The 18,202-nt window shown below is 38.0% G+C and overlaps 1 protein-coding gene across 1 annotated transcript in view; it reads right to left on the bottom strand.

The window, feature by feature from the left end:
* Positions 1 to 18,202, bottom strand: part of LOC121495127 — a 91,817-nt gene that overhangs the window by 4,745 nt on the left and 68,870 nt on the right.

Below are 18,202 nucleotides of genomic sequence, written 5' to 3'. Positions count from 1 at the left end.
CAGGCTCCGGGTGCATGGAGCCTGCTTCTCCCTCTGCCTGTATCTCTGCCTCTCTCTCTCTCTCTGTGTGACTATCATAAATAAATAAAAATTAAAAAAAAAAAAAAAAGCGAAAACCACAGAATCAGCATAGCACACGGGTTATTACATGATTGGCCTGTTTGAAGGTTAATACATGCATACTTTGGGACCTTCCGTCAGGGCGGGGAGGGTTTTTTTTTTTTTTTTTTTCTTATCTCGGAAAAACCATAGGTTGTTTTCCGTTGCTTAAGTTCTTGGTATAGCTGGGCGTGGGCCGTTCCTGGGTTAGGCCTGGTTCTTGTATTCTCAAGAAGGGGGGGGGGGGGGGACTTCATTAACTACCATTCTCAGCTCTCATAAGGAGCAATAAATTTCAACAGGGGAAAAAAAGATTATTTCTGTAAAATGAAACCAGCAAACATCTCCAAATAGGGAAGTTAGCTTTAAAAGAAAAACAGAAATTGAAGTTTGAGTTTCAGGCTGTGAATTACATGGTTTTTTAAAATATTTTATTTATTTATTCATGATAAACATAGAGGGAGAGAGAGAGAGGGGGGGGGGGGGGGCAGAGACACAGGCAGAGGGAGAAGCAGGCTCTCCCGGGAGCCTGATGCAGGACTTGATCCTGGGACCCTAGGATCGCGCCCTGGGCCTAAAGCCGGCACTAAACTGCTGAGTCACCCAGGGATCCCTGAATTACATGTTTTATTTTCTTTGATTGATTTTTACTTGTTAATTAGAATGATTCCTTATTATATCAAACACTTCTCCCAAAGGATGCTGTAAATCTTTACTATACCTTTTTTTTTTTTTTTTTAATTTTTTAATTTTTTTTTTTTAATTTTTTTTTTTTTTTTAATCTTTACTATACCTTTCTATCTTTCTTGACAAATTATATTTTTTGGGATATAATTTCTACTTTTACACCCTAACACTTTTCCTAACAAATATTTAAAGAAACCATAATTAATAAACCATTAACATGAAATCGTGAAAGAATGGTTTCCAGTAGGTTCCAAGTTCCCTTGGATTGAGACATTTTTAAAAAATGAAGCTTAAATTGAATTTTTCCATGGTTCCAACATTATATTTCAGTTTCTGGGCTCGTGGGACATAAAACAGAAGACACAAGGGCAAAAATAACAGATTGCTACAAACTTTATTGCACCTTGATGTTAAGAGCATCTGCTTGATGAGGCTATAAAATTTATATTTAAATCCCACTATACTAGAACATTAGCTTGATGAGGACAGGGATAATTCTGTTGATTTTCACTGTATCAATGTCTTGCCCATCAGAGGTTGAAGAAATTTGTTGAGCAAATTTAAGATGAAACTGATGCTGTAGGGTCAATTGAGTATGTCTCAGAGCTACGAGAAGATCAAAATTACAACATAGTTCTCTTATCGAAAATCACTGTTCTATTATCTGTGTAGAATGGTAGTAATAAAATACAATACCCCTGAATATACTTTTGTATCCCCAGTGTCATTTTCCCTTCTGCTTTCCCATCAACTCCTAATTTTCATTGGAAATTCAAAGGGTCTTTACAAATTTGACTCCATTCCTAACTCCAGGAGCACATGACCTAAATTAAGCCACCTTCTGGCTGCAATGCTTTGTTCAGGGTAGCTTGTGACCCAAGCCAATCCAATCAGACTGACTCAGAACTTCAACAAGAAATATTCTGGCATATATTTTCTTTCTCTGGATAGAATGGAATATCCATGTGAGGCCTGGAACACGATGGAAATGTGCAGAATAAGCCCCATGGCAGACACTACCACCTTTGTCATTATGTGGGAAGCCAGTAGGGTGAAAATGCAGATGCACTAGGATATAACAAAGAGAATTAAGGGAATGAGAGTCAGAGTCCATTGTAATCTCTAGATCAAACCACACCTGAAAGTTTAACTTACCATAGAACGATCTGCTATGTGAAATAACTGAGTTCATTTTGTTGTCTCAGTTGAGTTTTTCGAGGGAAAAGGAGTTATGATCAACCCAATGAAATTTATAGAGCCCCTAACATGTGTAGATATGGTGATAACCACTTAACACACAATATTTTATTTAATATTTCCAACATCTATGTGAGGTAGTAATTGTACTAACGCATTTTACAAATGAAGAAACTGAGGCTCCCAAAGGTTAAATGATGTGCCCAAGATCACAGAGCTCTGAAGTGGTAACATATGGCACCAGAACCCACCCAATTAATCACTGTACTATAATGCCTAAAACCACATTGCTTCTTTTCACAAACACTCACACAATAGGCCCTTTCCCACTCAGGGAAATTTGTGTTTCCCTCTGCTTAAGAAGTTTGTTCTGTCATCTATGTCTCAGGTGAACTAGCCCCTCTGAAGCAGCCTTCCCTGGCCACCTTTTCTAAAAAAGAACCTTCCCAGTGTCGACCAAGAACAAATTCACTGAAAATTTAAGCCAACAGGCATCTATTTGGGCAATTAGAATTTCAGTTTGAGAGACACAGATTTAGGGAGGAATCTAAATTGTATTCCAAGAAAGACAAAGAGGGAACAGGGTTTTATATAGGCAAACAGCCACAAATGTAATTCTTATTTGGGTCTTCTGTGAAAGACGGGGATTGAAACCAGGTTAACTGGGATTGGTTGAGTTAATATGCAAATAAGGGCTTGAAGCTTGTTAAATCACGTTGACTCCTTTTGACGTAATAAGTGCAAATAATTCAGGTGTCATTGTGAGGAGGAAGTTAAGTGCAGACTGAGGGCTTCCTTCTAGCTGGAAGGTTTTTTAAAAGTTTATAACATCTGCAATGAGGATGTGCATAAATTCATCCTGTCATCCGGGCTCCCAACTCGATTTTAAAGAGACCCTATTTTTTAAAAAGTGAGGTTTGCTTGCTCCGTATTGAAATCTTCTTGTGCATTTCCCCCTTTTGATTGAGATCTTTTTTGACAAGATCAGTCCTTTCTGTTTGGTTCCATTGTGTTGCCAGAGTGGTTAGTACTTGTTCTGGGTCCACCATGTCCCTCAGAATGGGGAATCTCATACTCTTATAATAAATCTTTAAGCCTGTTGTGTGAGAGTCTTAAAACCATATTTGAGTAACAAAGAGACCTTTTAGGGAGAGGGACTTTAGGCTAAATCAAGTAAATTTCATTTCCTGTTGTCAAAGGGAAGGTCTAATGAATGCTTTCAAGTCTCTGAATAGCCTTTATTTTGACATTCTGAGTAGCAGAACATCAGGAAATACACATCACAAACGGCTTAAACATAACAATTAAGATACAGGTTAGCATAATGACTAATAGTATAACCTGCAAACCTGAATGCAAAAAAGCCCCAAATTCTAAAGAGAACCAACCAAAAGCATCAGAAAATTTAAAGTTACACCATCCAGGGGAAAAACTTGAAGGTCCCTTCAGAGACTCTTCAATTTAAGCAGTTTAGTAGTTTCTAACTCTACCCGTTGTGAAGTATTTATCCAAACACAGCAAGAGGTATTAGCTATTGTACACACTCCTCCTTGCTCAGCTAAAAAATTATCAGGGGCTATTTTATTACCAAGAACAACTTTGGCCAGAAAGTCTAAGGATCTTTGTTAACAGCTCTGCTATTGGTTTAGCAGTGGATTCTGCAACAATTTCAAGAATGAAGAAGTTCTTGATCATATAGCCTCATTTATTTTTATCCCTAACCAGGAAAGTAGGAATCTGCCAAAAAGTGGATCCTGAATCATGAAAGCCTCTTAGCTGGAGAAAGGAAAACAAATCTGGAGATATCACAATTCCAGATTTCAAGATATACTACAAAGCTATGGTACTGGCACAAAACGGTATGGTACTGGCACAAAAATAGACAAATAGATCAATAGAACAGAATAGAAAGCCCAGAAATAAACCCATAATTATAAACTCAGTTAATCTATGACAAAGAAGGCAAGAATGTATAATGGGGGAAAACAGTCTTTTTGGTAAATGGTATTGGGAAAAACTGGACAGTCACATGTAAAAGAAGGAAACTGGACCACTTTTTAATACCATACATAAAAACAAATTTAAATGTGTTAAAGACCTGGATGTAAGACCTGAAACCTTAAAAATTGTAGAAGAGAACATAGGCAGTAATTTCTCTGATTTTGGCCAAACAACATTTTTCTAAATATGTCTCTTGAGGCCTGGAAACAAATGCAAAAATAAACTGTTAGAACTACGTCAAAATAAGAAGCTTTTGTACAGCAAAAGAAACCATCAACAAAACAAAAAGGCAACCTACTGAATGGGACAAGATATTTGCAAATTATATATCTGATAAGGGGTTAATATCCAAAAGATACAAAGAACTTATAAAACTAAATATCAAAAAAACCATCTGATTTAAAATGGGTAGAGGACCTGAATAGGCATTTCTCCAGAAAAGACATCCAGATAGCCAACAGACACACGAAAAAATGCTTAACATCACGGATCATCAGGGAAATACAAATCAAAACTACAAAGAGATATCACCTCACACCTGTCACAATGACTAAAGTCAAAGACAAGAAATAACAAATGTTGGCAAGGATGTAGAGAAAAAGGCATCCCAAAAACATTAATTTGAAAAGATATATACACTCCTATGTTTGTTTATTTATCTAAAGATTTTATTTATTTATTTATTTATTTATTTATTTATTTATTTGAGAGAGAGAGAGAGACAAAGATAGCAACAGAGAGCATGAGCAAGGAGGAAAGGGAGAAGCAGGCTCCCAGCTGAGCAAGAAGCCCAAGGCAGGACTCAGTCTCAGGACCCTGAGATCATGACCTGAGCTGAAGACAGACACTTAAGTGACTGAACCACGTAGGCACTCCATTTCTATGTTTATTATAATGTTATTTACAATAGCCAAGATATGAAACAACCTAAGTGTCCACTGATAGATGAATGGATAAGGAAGATGTGGGATATATCTATCTATCTATCTATCTATCTATCTATATATATATATATATAATGTAATATATAGTGTCCATTGATAGATGAATGGATATGGAAGATGTGGGGGATATATCTTATATATATGTGTGTTATATATATATATATATATATATATAATGTAATATATAAAATGGAATATTTTGCTGCCATAAAAAAAGATGAGATTGTGTCACTTGAGACAACATGAATGGACCTAAAGGGTCTTATGCTAAGTGATATAAGTCAAACTGAGAAAAATAAACACCATAGGATTCCACTCATATGTGAAGTCTTAAAAAAAGAAAAAAAAGAATAAACAAACAAAAAGCAGAATCAGACTTACAAATACAGAGAACAAACTGATGATTGCCAGAGGGGAGGAAGGTAGAGGGATGGGCAAAATGGGTAAAGGGAAGTGGAAGATATAAGCTTTTAGTAATGGAATGAATAAGTCCTGGGAATAAAAGCCACAAGAAGGAATATAGTCAAGGATATTGTAACAGCAGTGTAACAGGACAGATGGTAGCTATACTTGTGGTCAACATAGCATAATGGACAAACTTGTTGAATCACTATGTCTTACACCTGGAAATAATGGGACATTATATGTCAATGATACTCAAAAGAGGGGGTTGTTCTAAATTCCAAAGTTTACCCCTTTTAGCAGTGGTTTGAGAGATACAGATGAAGATGTTGTCTTTCCAGGTCAATTGCAGAATAAATGAAAGGAAAAATAAGGAGAAAGATTTTGTGTTTAAAGTCTTGATCTGTCATCTTGGGTAGAAGTAGTATACTTCAATGTCCACTACCTCTCTTCTGTGATAGTTTGATTTGGAATTCTCCAGCACCTGTGCAGGACTAGGAGTCTCTTGGAACCTTCTTTAGCTGTGTGATGAATATCCACAGCTTCTAGTTTTGCATCACTGTCAGTATCAGGAATACTTAGCAAGGCCCTTTCCAATGGGCCTCAAGGACTGCCATCTCTGATGACATTTCCAGAATGCCCAATCAACAAGCACAAAACTGTGACCAATTGGATCCTTTCAATTGGGATGCAGGAAGCACCCCTGACCCTTTTAACCTGTTGATGACAAGCTTGATTATAAGACACTGGAGATGTAGAGTGGTTGGTCATACTCACATGAAACAAGAGATCATCAGAAGGTTGTATATCAGGCAGCCCAGGTGGCTCAGCGGTATAGCGTCTGCCTTCAGCCCAGGGCATGATCCTGAAGACCCATGATCAAGCCCCACATCAGGGTCCCTGCATGGGGCCTGCTTCTCCCTCTGCCTGTGTCTCTGCCTCTCTCTCTCTCTCTCTCTCTGTCTCTCATGAATAAATAAAATCTTAAAAAAAAAAAAGAAAAAAGAAGGTTGTATATCAATAGAATTCCAAGAAGTTTGCAAAATTTATGTTACGGCTCATATGATTTGGTCATACTCATATGGTGGGATGCCTTGATCACTGGGGATCATGGAAGGTATACCCCAAGTGGGAAACATGTTTTCTCAGGTTCATTGCTACTGTCAGGGCATCAGCCTTGCAGGAGCTGAAGGCTTCAACCTGTGTAAAAAACATATATACAGTAATAAGAACATCCTGATGACCTATACTAAGTGGCCATTAAATAAAGTCTAACTGCAGGTGTTTAAATGGCTCAGAGGAAGGAGGTGTCAGGACTTTGGGAACAAAAAAAGTTTTCCTGGGAATATGGACCTGCTGTTGGTAGACTTGCCATAATGTAGAAGTATCTCTACCAATGTCTATTTATAATCTGAGTCATCCTGCATGTCCCATGGTGGATAAAGGCATGCAAAAAAACAAAAAATGGGAATGCCTGGGTAGCTCAGCGGTTGAGCGTCTGCCTGTGGCTCAGGGTGTGATCCCGGTCTGGAGATTGAGTCCCTCATCAGGCTCCCTGTGAGAAGCCTGCTTCTCCATCTGTGTTTCTGCTTCTCTCTGTGTCTCTCAGGAATAAATAAGTAAAATCTTAAAAAAAAGATTTGCCAGGGAGCCAGGAGGAACCAAGTGGCTGTCTTGGCTTCCCATGATCCAACTACTGGTTTAATTTAGAGCCATTGTTCACTTACATTAATTTCTTTGATTCAGAATCAGATTGTTGCCATGTTACAAGGATATTAGGATGGCAAAAGTTGGCAATGAGGGGCCCTTTTTGGTAGAAGCAGAAATGAACTTTATCTATACATGCCACAATCTTTACAGATTCTTTTGCTGCTGCCTTTGCATGATCACATATGGAAGTTTCCTTCCAAAGATTCGTTTTCCACAGTCTTTCTACAACTTTATTTTTTATACTTTCTAAGTTTTCCCTCTTTAAATAATGGGCCTCACTTTGGAACAAAATTACCTCCTTTCCCTGCAGCAAAAATATATTTCCACTCCTCCTATTTTCTTATCAAGAACACACATCCCACCTTCCTAGCAGAAGAAGATAATTCCTTTATTATTTTAGTCACTTAAGTTACATATATTAATTAGAAGTTTTAACCCTCAAAAATCTTAACTAAATAAAACTAGATAGTAAGCAATTGTGAACTGTTATACCAGCATTCTTTAGATTGGCAAATTTATGAATACATTTCATGATTTCTAGAAACATGTGCTTTTTAAATAATACAATCTTTCAATATTGCACAGAATATGTTTACTAACAGATGCAGTTCCTCTGTAATAAGGAAGTTAATATTAGATAAACCAATGTTCAATAATTACTGTTTCAGTATTTTATCTTATTTGGAAATGATCTGGATATTTAATGAATTAACTCAATACTTAAACCAACTCAGCAAAACTTCACAGTTTTAGGTTACCAAAAAGATTTGGGGGACTATTTAAAAATTTGACTAAGAATTTTGTTTTATTTACATCTGTTCAATTTACTTGTTTTTTTAACAATTATGCTTAGATTACTCATAAACACTTCATGAAATACCAAAGTCAGTTATTCTTCCAAGATATTTTTTGAAAACATTTTGTGACACGTATCATCAACTTATTTGACTGTAAGTAAATATAGGCAAAATACAGGTTTTAAGTTTATTTTAATTAAACTAGTAACTGAATATTTTTCCAGATCACATGAACTTGAAACTTATTTGAGTTAGTATTTATTATATTTTTGATAATTTTTGTGAATATCAAATCTATTTAAGTGCTTAATTGATTTATTTAACACAGAGAGAGAGAGTGAGTACATGTAGGGGGAGCTGCAGGAAGAGGGAGAGGGATAAACAGGCTCCCCACTGAGCAGACAGTGGTGTTGGGCTCAATCTCAGGCCCCTCAGATCACAACCTGATAGGATCACAAGCCACCGAAGCACCCCTAAGTGCTTAATTTTTTAAGCTAATTAAACAGAGCTCTTTTGGGGCACCTGGGTGGCTCAGTCAGTTAAGCATCTGCCTTCGGTTCAGGTCATGATCCAGGGTCCTGGGATGGAGTCCCACATCAGGCTCCCTGTTCAGTGGGGAGTCTGCTTCAACCTCTGCCCTTTCCCCCTGCTCGTGATCTCTCTCCCTCTCTCTCTCTCTCTCGAAAATAAATAAAATCTTTTAAAAAATAATGGAGCTCTTTTACAAATTAATTTTGGCAATATCATTCAGAAGTAGAAAATACCACATACAGCACATTTGAACATACAGACAGGCACAAACAGAATCTTACAGGTATTATAAAATTTTTAGCCACAAGACAACTATGATAATATAGAATTCACTAGTTTATAAAAGGACAGCAGGAGGCAGACTTTTTATCTATCTATCTTTCTATCTATATATCCATTTTATATATTCTGGGTGGAATAGTTAAGTTTGCTTGCTTAGATGGCTTAAGACTTTTCTACTGATATTTGTGGAGAAGACACTTAAGATTTGCATTTGTCTTTGACAAATAACCTTATGGAAACTGTGGACTAGATTTTGGGCCAGGGTAATTTTTTTTTTTTTTAAAAAGATTTTGTTTATTTATCTGAGAGAGAGAAAGTACAAGAGAGAGAATGTGGGTAGGGGGTGGAAAGGGAGAAGGAGGCTCCCCAAGGAGCAGGGAGTCTGATGAGGGTCTCAATCCTGGGATCCCAGGATCATGACTTGAGCTGAAGGCAGATGCTTAATTGACTGAGCCACCCAGGCACTTCTATGGGAGGGTACTTCTAAATCCATTTATATTCTTTAAAAGTTTTTTTTTTTTTTTTAAGTCTTGGGAATTGGAGATGATCTAGATAAGAATTCCCAGAAAGGTTATAACCTTATAAGAATTTACAAGCCTTCTGAGATCAAACAGATAGGGGAGATTTGTGGATTGGTGAAAAGGATAGGCTGAAGGACTCAATTGTTTCTGGGGCCTTATTTCCAGTTTTGCAAAAATTTATGAGACAAGGATAACACTCTCAGTTCCTCAAAGAATTGAGTTATAACTGAAATGATATCATAGGTTGATTCACCTACCCAACTACATTATCCTTAATTTGATTCTTTCCCTCCAGGTACATAGTTCTAATCTTAATTGAGGGAAGAAGGCCTCAAAAAATTCCTGTCAGGCTCTGAATATCAGCTTCCACGTGATCACCTTTTAACTACAGACCTACTTAAAAAATTCTTGTCAGGTTTTACCCAAGACAAAGAGTAAATATTTCTGTCAGTATTAAATAACCACCCCTTGAATGTAAGACAGGCCTCCAAAGAAGATCCAAGGAATATTATCTTCCTGCAATCCGGAGTCACTCAAATATAGCTAAAGGAAAGAATCGACAATTATCTGTCGCAAGCAGGCAAACAAAACCAGATGAGCAGGAGGGCACTGGCTATTTCTTTTGATCCCACAGCAACACAATTGCCTTCAGCACAAAGTAGTTCACATGCCAAAGTGGCACATTTGGGGGAAACTTGCCCTGAATCCCTTCAGTAATTTCTTAGAAACTTTGAAGAAGTTGCACAATCCAGAAGCTAAGCTGATTTTTTTTTTGTTATTATTATTCATGAGAGACACACAGAGAGAGAGAGAGAGAGAGAGAGAGAGAGAGGCAGAGGCACAGGCAGAGGGAGAAGCAGGCTCCATGCAGGGAGCCTGATGCAGGACTCAATCACTGCATCCCGGGATCACGCCCTGAGCCAAAGGTAGACACTCAGCCACCCAGATGTCCCATAAGCTGAGGGGTTTGTTTTTGTTTTTGTTTTTGTTGTTGTTGTTTTTGTTTTTTATGTGCTATTCTGCCATTTTCAAATATATATGTTTTTTTTTTTTTTTTTGAGAGAACAAAAGGGGGAAGAGAGGTTGGTGGGGCTTAAAACTGACACTGTTGCTCCCATGTGATGGATGAAGCCCCAGAGCCTTCTTCATTAGGTATCACTTTAAAAGGAGACTGGATGGCTGGAGGATTTAGAGGAACCTCTGGGCTGTCATTATAAATTGGAGGTTTAGCTACACCAGGATATAGAAGTAGAGAACAGGAAAAAGAGCCTGGAGAAGAAGGTGGTGGGGAAAGAGCAGAAGCAGTGGGGTGGTGGCAAAGAAAGAACAGGAAGAGGTTGGGAGATGTCCCCTGATTTTTTTTTTTTTTTAATTTGAGTCTCTTAGAAAAGTCTTTAGCTTCTGAAACTTTAAAGTTAACTGCCTGAGGGGAAACAACCTTTAGAGTTTTTCTTTGGAAGATCTCCAAATGCCAATTAAAATTAATTTCTCCACCTGTTTTGTTTGGTTTTATAACCCTTTTCTGATTGTGAACACACGTATACTAGTTCTGGGAGATTAAAAGGGCCCCATTTTGGCCAATGTGGTTTTATTTTATTTTTTTAATGTTTTTAAGATTTTATTTATCTACTCATGAGAGACACACAGAGAGAAAGAGGCAGAGACACAGGCAGAGGGAGAAGCAGGCTCCATGCAGGGAGCCTGACGTGGGACTCGATCTTGGGTCTCCAAGATCACACCCTGGGCTGAAGGCCACACTAAACCTCTAAGCCACCCGGGCTGCCTGCCAATGTGGTTTTAAATCAGCCCAGGTAAAGTGAGTCTAATAGGGCAGAAAATTACAGAAAGAAGGGCCATAGTCTTTAAACATAAGTCCCACTAAGTTTCCTGAAGGAGATTGATCATTTATTGCCAATCTAGGAGTATTCCTATGATTGTTTTCTTTTTTTTTTTAAGATTGATTTTATTTATTTATTCATGAGAGACAGACAGAAAGAGAGAGAGAGAGAGAGAAAGAGAAAGAGAGAGAGAGAGGCAGAGACATAGGCAGAGGGAGAAGCAGGCTCCATGCAGGGAGCCCAACGTGGGACTTGATCCTGGGTCTCCAGATCAGGCCCTGGACTGAAGGGGGTGCTAAACCACTGAGCCACCCGGGCTGCCCCCATGATTGTTTTCAAATGACTGAAGCTACAGGATGAATGTTTTGGGCCAGGTGCATGCTGGACCAAGGACCACTTTCCAAAATGTTACCAATGGATCATTGGTCTCTTGTATGTGTCTTGGAGATTCCTAAACACTGAGTGGTAATAGGCTGCTCAAGGCACTGGGGTTACTGGTCCCTTAACTGTACCTTCACAATGAGCTATGGAGTTTCTTCTATGAAGAGTATGTCCTGTTGGGAGGCCCTATGAGCCTGCTGCACATCATGGACAGAGTGCCAATACTTCTGCTAGGTTTCTAGTTGCCTGAACATCCAAAAGGATCTCAAGGACCAATGTCCTTTATCTTTAGAGTCAGAAGACCCTCATTTAAAAAGTAAAATAACTAAGGGTTTTGTGTTGATTAAAGAGAACAATCTAGTTCTAAATTGGAAGACCATGTAGCCACTTGAAAATAAGTTGAGGTCTGTTCAGTAAATATCCTGAAACTTGAATCCTCTGATGGTTGAGGTAATCATGACATCCTCTTCTCCAAAGAAGTGAAGGTAGAAACTATTATTTTGCCCAAATAAAGCCTGATCAGAACCTCAACTAAAAAATAGGAGGTTTGGATGCAGAAGAACTCAATGCCAGAACTACAAGGTCTGCCAGTGGAAATGCTAGAGAACAATAGTATTTGGAAGTATATTTTTCACGTGTCCACAGCAGTACTGGGGATTTGGAGTCAGTTGTTCTGGATATATTAAGAGGTGGCAACCAAAAAAGAATTTACCAAAACTTTAAGCAGATAAGCATTTTGGGGAGCAAAAAGAATTGTAATGTAAGTAGAAACCTAAACTGTGTGCTACAGAAGACAAAGAGGGGGCAGAGTTATATGGGCAAAAGGCTACAAGTATAGTTCTCATTCAAGTCTTCTATGCAAAACAGTAATTAAAACTAGATTAACTGAGAGTGGTTGAGTTAATATGCAAATGAGGGACTGACGCTTGTTAAATTGCTTTGGCTCACTTGGAAGTGAAGAAAGCAGATGATTCAGCTGTTATGGTGAGGAGAAAGTTAAGTGCAGGCTGAGGTTCTTGCAGCTGGCTGAAGGTTTTTAAAAAGTTGATGATTTCTCCAGTTAGGATGTGCATAAATTTCTCTTCCCATATGACCTCCTCACCCTATTTTTTTTTAAAAAAAGGCTCTCTTAGCTAGTTGTTTGCTCCATTTTGAAATCTTGTTTTGTACATCAAGAACTTTGTCTCCCATAACTTTATTTCTTTCATAATATTCTTCTTTTTTAATATTTTATTCATTTATTCATGAAAGACACAGAGAGAGAGAGAGAGAGAGAGAGAGAGAGGCAGAGACACAGGCAGAGGGAGAAGTAGGCTCCATGCAGAGAGCCTGACTTGGGACTCGATCCCGGGTCTCCAGGATCATGCCCTGGGTTGAAGGTGGTGCTGAACCACTGAGGCACCTGGGCTGCCCACATCATATTCTTCTTATTCCATATTTATTCTCCAGTAGAAAGTAAACTCCATGAAGGCAGAAATCTTAAGTCTTGCTCTCTTGTAGTCTAGAGCTTGACATGAGGCAGATACTAAATAAACATTTGATATTTTTTTGCATGAATAAATATGTCAATTAATTAGAAATAGTTGTAATTATTCAGATTTTAATCTCACTCCCATTAATGTATGTTAATGAAATAAAAAAAGATGGAGAGAAATAGAGAGAGATACTTTAGAATCCTTGGAGACCATGCTTACTGGTAGATTTGTTTTGCTCTGGCACCTAAGCAGTTTGATGAATCAGCATGTCTGCATTCATCTTTGAATAGCCAAATTATCATTTTAAATGTCTTCTATATCCAGTTATATGCATGGCTACCCAGATGGCCTTTTATGGGAAGAGGGGAAGGCGTTGATTCCAAGTTCTGTATGATTCATGGGCACATAGAGAGCAAGTGGAAAGAAAATGGAATGAAAATGAATGCTAAATAAGATCAGTTCTTGGACAGGTCAGTGTAAATTCAGAGAACCTCCTCAGCAAGCCCTTTCCCTAAACCCACATCTGCTCAAGCACTCTTGGCAAAACACTTCAGCCTAGAGCCATGCCCTGTAGCACATTCCTTGAGCCCACCCAACTTCAGAACCACAGTGATGGACAGTTCCGCGTGCATTCCCTACTTGAAGAGCGTAAGTGGAGTCTATTCACTTTTCTGCCTCAGAAAGTGAACAGGCTCTAAAATGTGGGGTAATTAGTGTCATGGGGACAATCTTCAGCCAATGGAGGACAGAAGTCAGTGAATAAGTGCCCCAGTCTTTCATTCGTTGATTGACAATTACTCCAAAATTTCCCCAGAGGGACCTCAGTGGGATTGAGCTCTAGTTACCCACAGTGCAAACCAGTTTAATAATGCAAACTTTACTGGCTTTTTCTCTTCTTGTCTCACTTTCTTCTTTTTCACTGTGCCTACTGGTATCTCCTTCCAAATAAACTATCTGCACCCAAGTCCTTGTCTTGGGATTTGCTTTTAAGGGAGACTTTGAGCAAATGATACAAAGATTCTCCCAGTATGAGTGAAATAGGAGCCCTTTCTGATAGAAGATTTATAAAACAGAAAAATATGCTTCTTATAGATGCCTCTTAACATGTATGATTTGTATTTCAGGCCACTCCCCACTTCCCCAGGCCAGGTGATTTTGTATAGCACCGAAGTACACAACTATACATTGTCTTCCTACCCTACTCTCCTTCTACATTTCTTCATTTGTAGCAAAAACATTTCTAAAAAATTTTTTATAAGGTTTACTAATCTCACAATCTATCAAATACCAAAGTGACCTTGTCTCCCAAACTCCATTTTACTCCATAGTAGATCTATTATAGGTGAGTGTATACATTTACAACTCTTATAGATAATAACAATGATTATTGTAAAGATTGCATGTATTTAGGTTTTGTTGCCAAATTACCATATCATACATTACCTCACAAGTTCCACATATGTGGATATTATTCCCATTGTACATATGAAAAAATTGAGACTTGGGAAAACTAACTTGCTTAAAGTAAAACTAGCTAGTTTTGATTATTGAGCTCTTAGTTCTGATTTGGCTAGCTATTATTAACCCAATATTTAAACACAGGTGTCCTGATTCCAAATCTTAAAACCTTTCCATCAACCCAGGCAGCCTCAGTAAGAAGTCTATAAGATAATTAGATATTTTTGGAACCTGGATATTCTTTCTCTTATTTTTCTCAGTTCTATAAATTTTCTACTGATTTGTGCAGTAACTTAGAGGGACAGATATCTGGCATGTATAACTCAATATATATACTTTTTTACTGAATGGATGAATGGCTAAAAGGATTAGTAAGGAGGAAATAGAATTGCTTCCTTATTGATTCCCTAATATTGTAAGTTAAAACCCAGATGATTAGCTTATGACAAGATCTACCACTATCCAAAAAGACTCAAATACATAAAGAAATGGTGAGTTTGAAGTTAGGCCGGGGCTGGAACCTTGACACTTACTGTGAGATTTGAGCACCTTACCTCACAGGATTATTTAGAGGATTGAATGAGATAATATTGTTCCCAGTGCCATAAACGATTTCAGGAACACAGTAGGTTTTCAATAATGAGATGTTTCAATTAATATATGTATTATATACATATATATGCAAAAATATAAAATATATGTATATATATATATATCATGCCTTCCCTATGCCAGCCATTGTGCAAGCCATAGCAGGAAGCCAGTAAAAGATAATTCCTGTCCTCAGTGAACCTACAGCCTTTGGGGAACTAGGTTTATAAATTAGAAGGTAGATTTGAAGTATTGTTGAGTTCTGAATGTCTGCTGGCCATCTGTTACAGTAAATGGGCCCCTCATTGTCTCATCACTCTGTAAGGAGTTCCAGGAAAATCACTCAGCCACTGCTTTGTTTAGGGATGTGTGTGAATCATGGTCTGTGCTGGATTTCTCCATTCCTTTTTCATTTTGGATCAGTCTGTATTTATCAAAGCCAACTGATGCTGGAAAGTACTGGAGCACAGAATCAAATAGCTAGAGAACTCCCCACACTTCTAAGCTGTAGACTCTCATAAGAGAGGTGTGTGCTAAGTGGACAGAAGTCCTGAGCTTTAATTAGTTCCTAAGTATGACTCTCAGTTCATGAGTTTAGTTGTGCAAAACAAACAAACAACAACAACAAAACAAAAGCAGCCAAACCAAAATTTAAAAAGACTTCTGTTTCTTTATCTTCTTTAAAACCCCTTGGTTCCAATTCAGAGTCCACATCCCCTGGCTGACTGGGCAGGGGGAGGGGGGGTGCTATTAGAGTCTCCTTCCTGAAGATGACAGACATCCTGAAGGCTATATAGCATCACAACCTCAGGAGACCTCCTCTGATCATCAACTTTAACCTGTTCTGGTTACCACTGAGAGTCGGCAGTGCCTCCAGCCCACACTATCCCTCAGTTTGGGTGGGACTATTGCTTCAGGGCCCTGCTTGGAGCCTGGGATGTTTGGGAAGGCTGTAACTTCTCTATCTCCAGGAATTGAAAGCATTAGTCTCCTTGGCAGTCTGTATATCTCCCCAAGGGCACTTCAAGGGATAGCCACAATCTCTACTGCTTAGGGCGCATGCACACACACACATACAAACACACACACACTCTTCTATCTCCCTAAATCTCTTTTTTTCCCTTTCTACTCTTGTTCCCCATAGAGGACCCTTTCTGTCTCTTAGTCCTTCCAAAAGGCTAACATCATCTAGTCAATGGACTCAAACTGTTGAGATCAAAAGCCCAAAAGGAATCTATCCCTTCTTCTTTTCTGTTGCCTGCTAACTTTCCTTGAGGCAAGAGAGCAAGTCTTGCTATCTGCTTGAGTGAGGGAAGGGGAAAGAAAAAAATACATGGGAAAAACATGCAAATTAACATGTCTGTAAGTGATTCTACCACAGGTCTATACTACTTGAGTTTTTAAAAAATATTTTATTTATTTATTCATGAGAGAGACACACACACATAGAGAGAGAGGCAGAGACATAGGCAGAGGGGGAAGCGGGCTCCATGCAGGGAGCCCAATATGGGACTTGATCCCTGGACTCAGGGACCATGCCCTGAGTTGAAGGCAGATGCTCAACCACTGAGCCACCCAGGGATCCCTATAGTATTTGAGTTTTAATGCAGTAAGCGGTAGGGTTTTGACTAGCTAAATATCTGAGATCATATATCACAGGATGAGAACCATCTCATAAAAGCATGTGTTTATAGATAATTAGAAGTTAGACATAAAAGGAAATTGCTGCTATAATGTTTGTATTTGAGCAGAACTGATTATGATGAGATGTAAGAAAGACCTCAGACTTCAGGGAAGTATTGCAGCCATACAATGCTTTCTCCTAGAGAAACTGAATTGGCATCCAGCAGCACAGGAAAGGAAAAGATACAGTTGCAGTAGCCATGGTTCGCTGGGCATTTACTCTGTGCCAATAACTATAATATTATCATATTTAAACTTTACAGTAAGACAAAATGTGGGCTCCATGAAGGAAAGTTGTTTTATTTCTTTCACTGCTGCTTCCCCCCCAGCACCCCCAACACAAATAGTGCCTGGCATATGATAGGTGTTCCACATGTATTTGTTAAAAGAATGAACAGATTAAATTATCTCTCTTCTTCTCTTTTTAATCTAAATCCTGGGAATTGATCAAGAAAATAAAAACTTCAAATTATGAATATCAAAAATGAAAAAGGGGACATCATTTTCCATCTTACAGAAATAAAAAAGATTGTAAAGATCAGTTATGAAAAACCAACTATTGGCCAACAAATCTGCTAACTTAGATGAATAGACAAATTCTGATACAAACTGCTGAAACTGACTATAATAAATGGATAATTTGAATAGACCTATAATAAGTAAAAAGATTGAGTTAGTAATTTTAAAACTTCTCTGAAAAAGAGGCCCACATGGAGATGACTTTACTGGTGAATTCTCCTAAACATTTAAAGGAGAATTAATAACAATTCTTTACAAACTCTCCAAAGAATAGAAGAGTAAGAAACACTCTCCAACTCTTTCTCTGAGACCAGTACAGCTCTGATACTAAATCCAGACAAAGACATCACAAGAAAAGAAAATTACAGACCAATATCTCTCTCTTATGAATACAGACACAAAAATTGTCAACAAGACACTAGCAGACTGAATCCCAGAACATAAAAAAAATGATGATTCACCATGATAAAGTGAGACTTATCTCAGAAATGTAAGGTTGTTTTAACATCCAAAAATCAATGTGAAAACCCCATATCAAAAAAATAAAAAACAGAAGCCACATGATGATCTCAGCAGCTACAGAAAAAGCATTTTAGAAATCTTTCGTAATACAAATGTACAACAAACTTGGAGTGGAAGGAAGCTTCCTCAACCTGATAAAACCTACATTATACTTAATGGTGAAAGACTAAATACTTCCCTCTAAGATAAAGAATGAGACAAAAACATCCCATTTCACTACTTCTACTCAACATTGTACTAGAGATTCCAGCCAGGCCAATTAGGTAAGAAAATGAAATAAGTCATTTACATTACAAAAGAACAAGTAAAACTTTCTCTATAGGCCAACGGTATTATCTTGTTTAGAGATAGTTCTAAGAAACCCACTACAAATTATTTAAAAAAATAAGCTCATCAAGTTTGCAGTGTATAAGATTAATATGCACAATTCAATTATATTTCTATACACTAACATTGGGGATTGAATGTTTGTGCTCCCCCAAAATTCATATGTTGAACCCCAAACCCTCAATGTGATTATATCTGGAGGTGGGGATGTTGGGAAGTAATTAGGTTTAGATAAGG

This window comes from Vulpes lagopus, chromosome 7 (genome assembly GCF_018345385.1).
Source record: "Vulpes lagopus strain Blue_001 chromosome 7, ASM1834538v1, whole genome shotgun sequence".
NCBI classification, from domain to species: domain Eukaryota; kingdom Metazoa; phylum Chordata; class Mammalia; order Carnivora; family Canidae; genus Vulpes; species Vulpes lagopus.
Note: the sequence above shows the minus strand (reverse complement) of the source record. Positions and strands in the feature narration are given on the sequence as shown.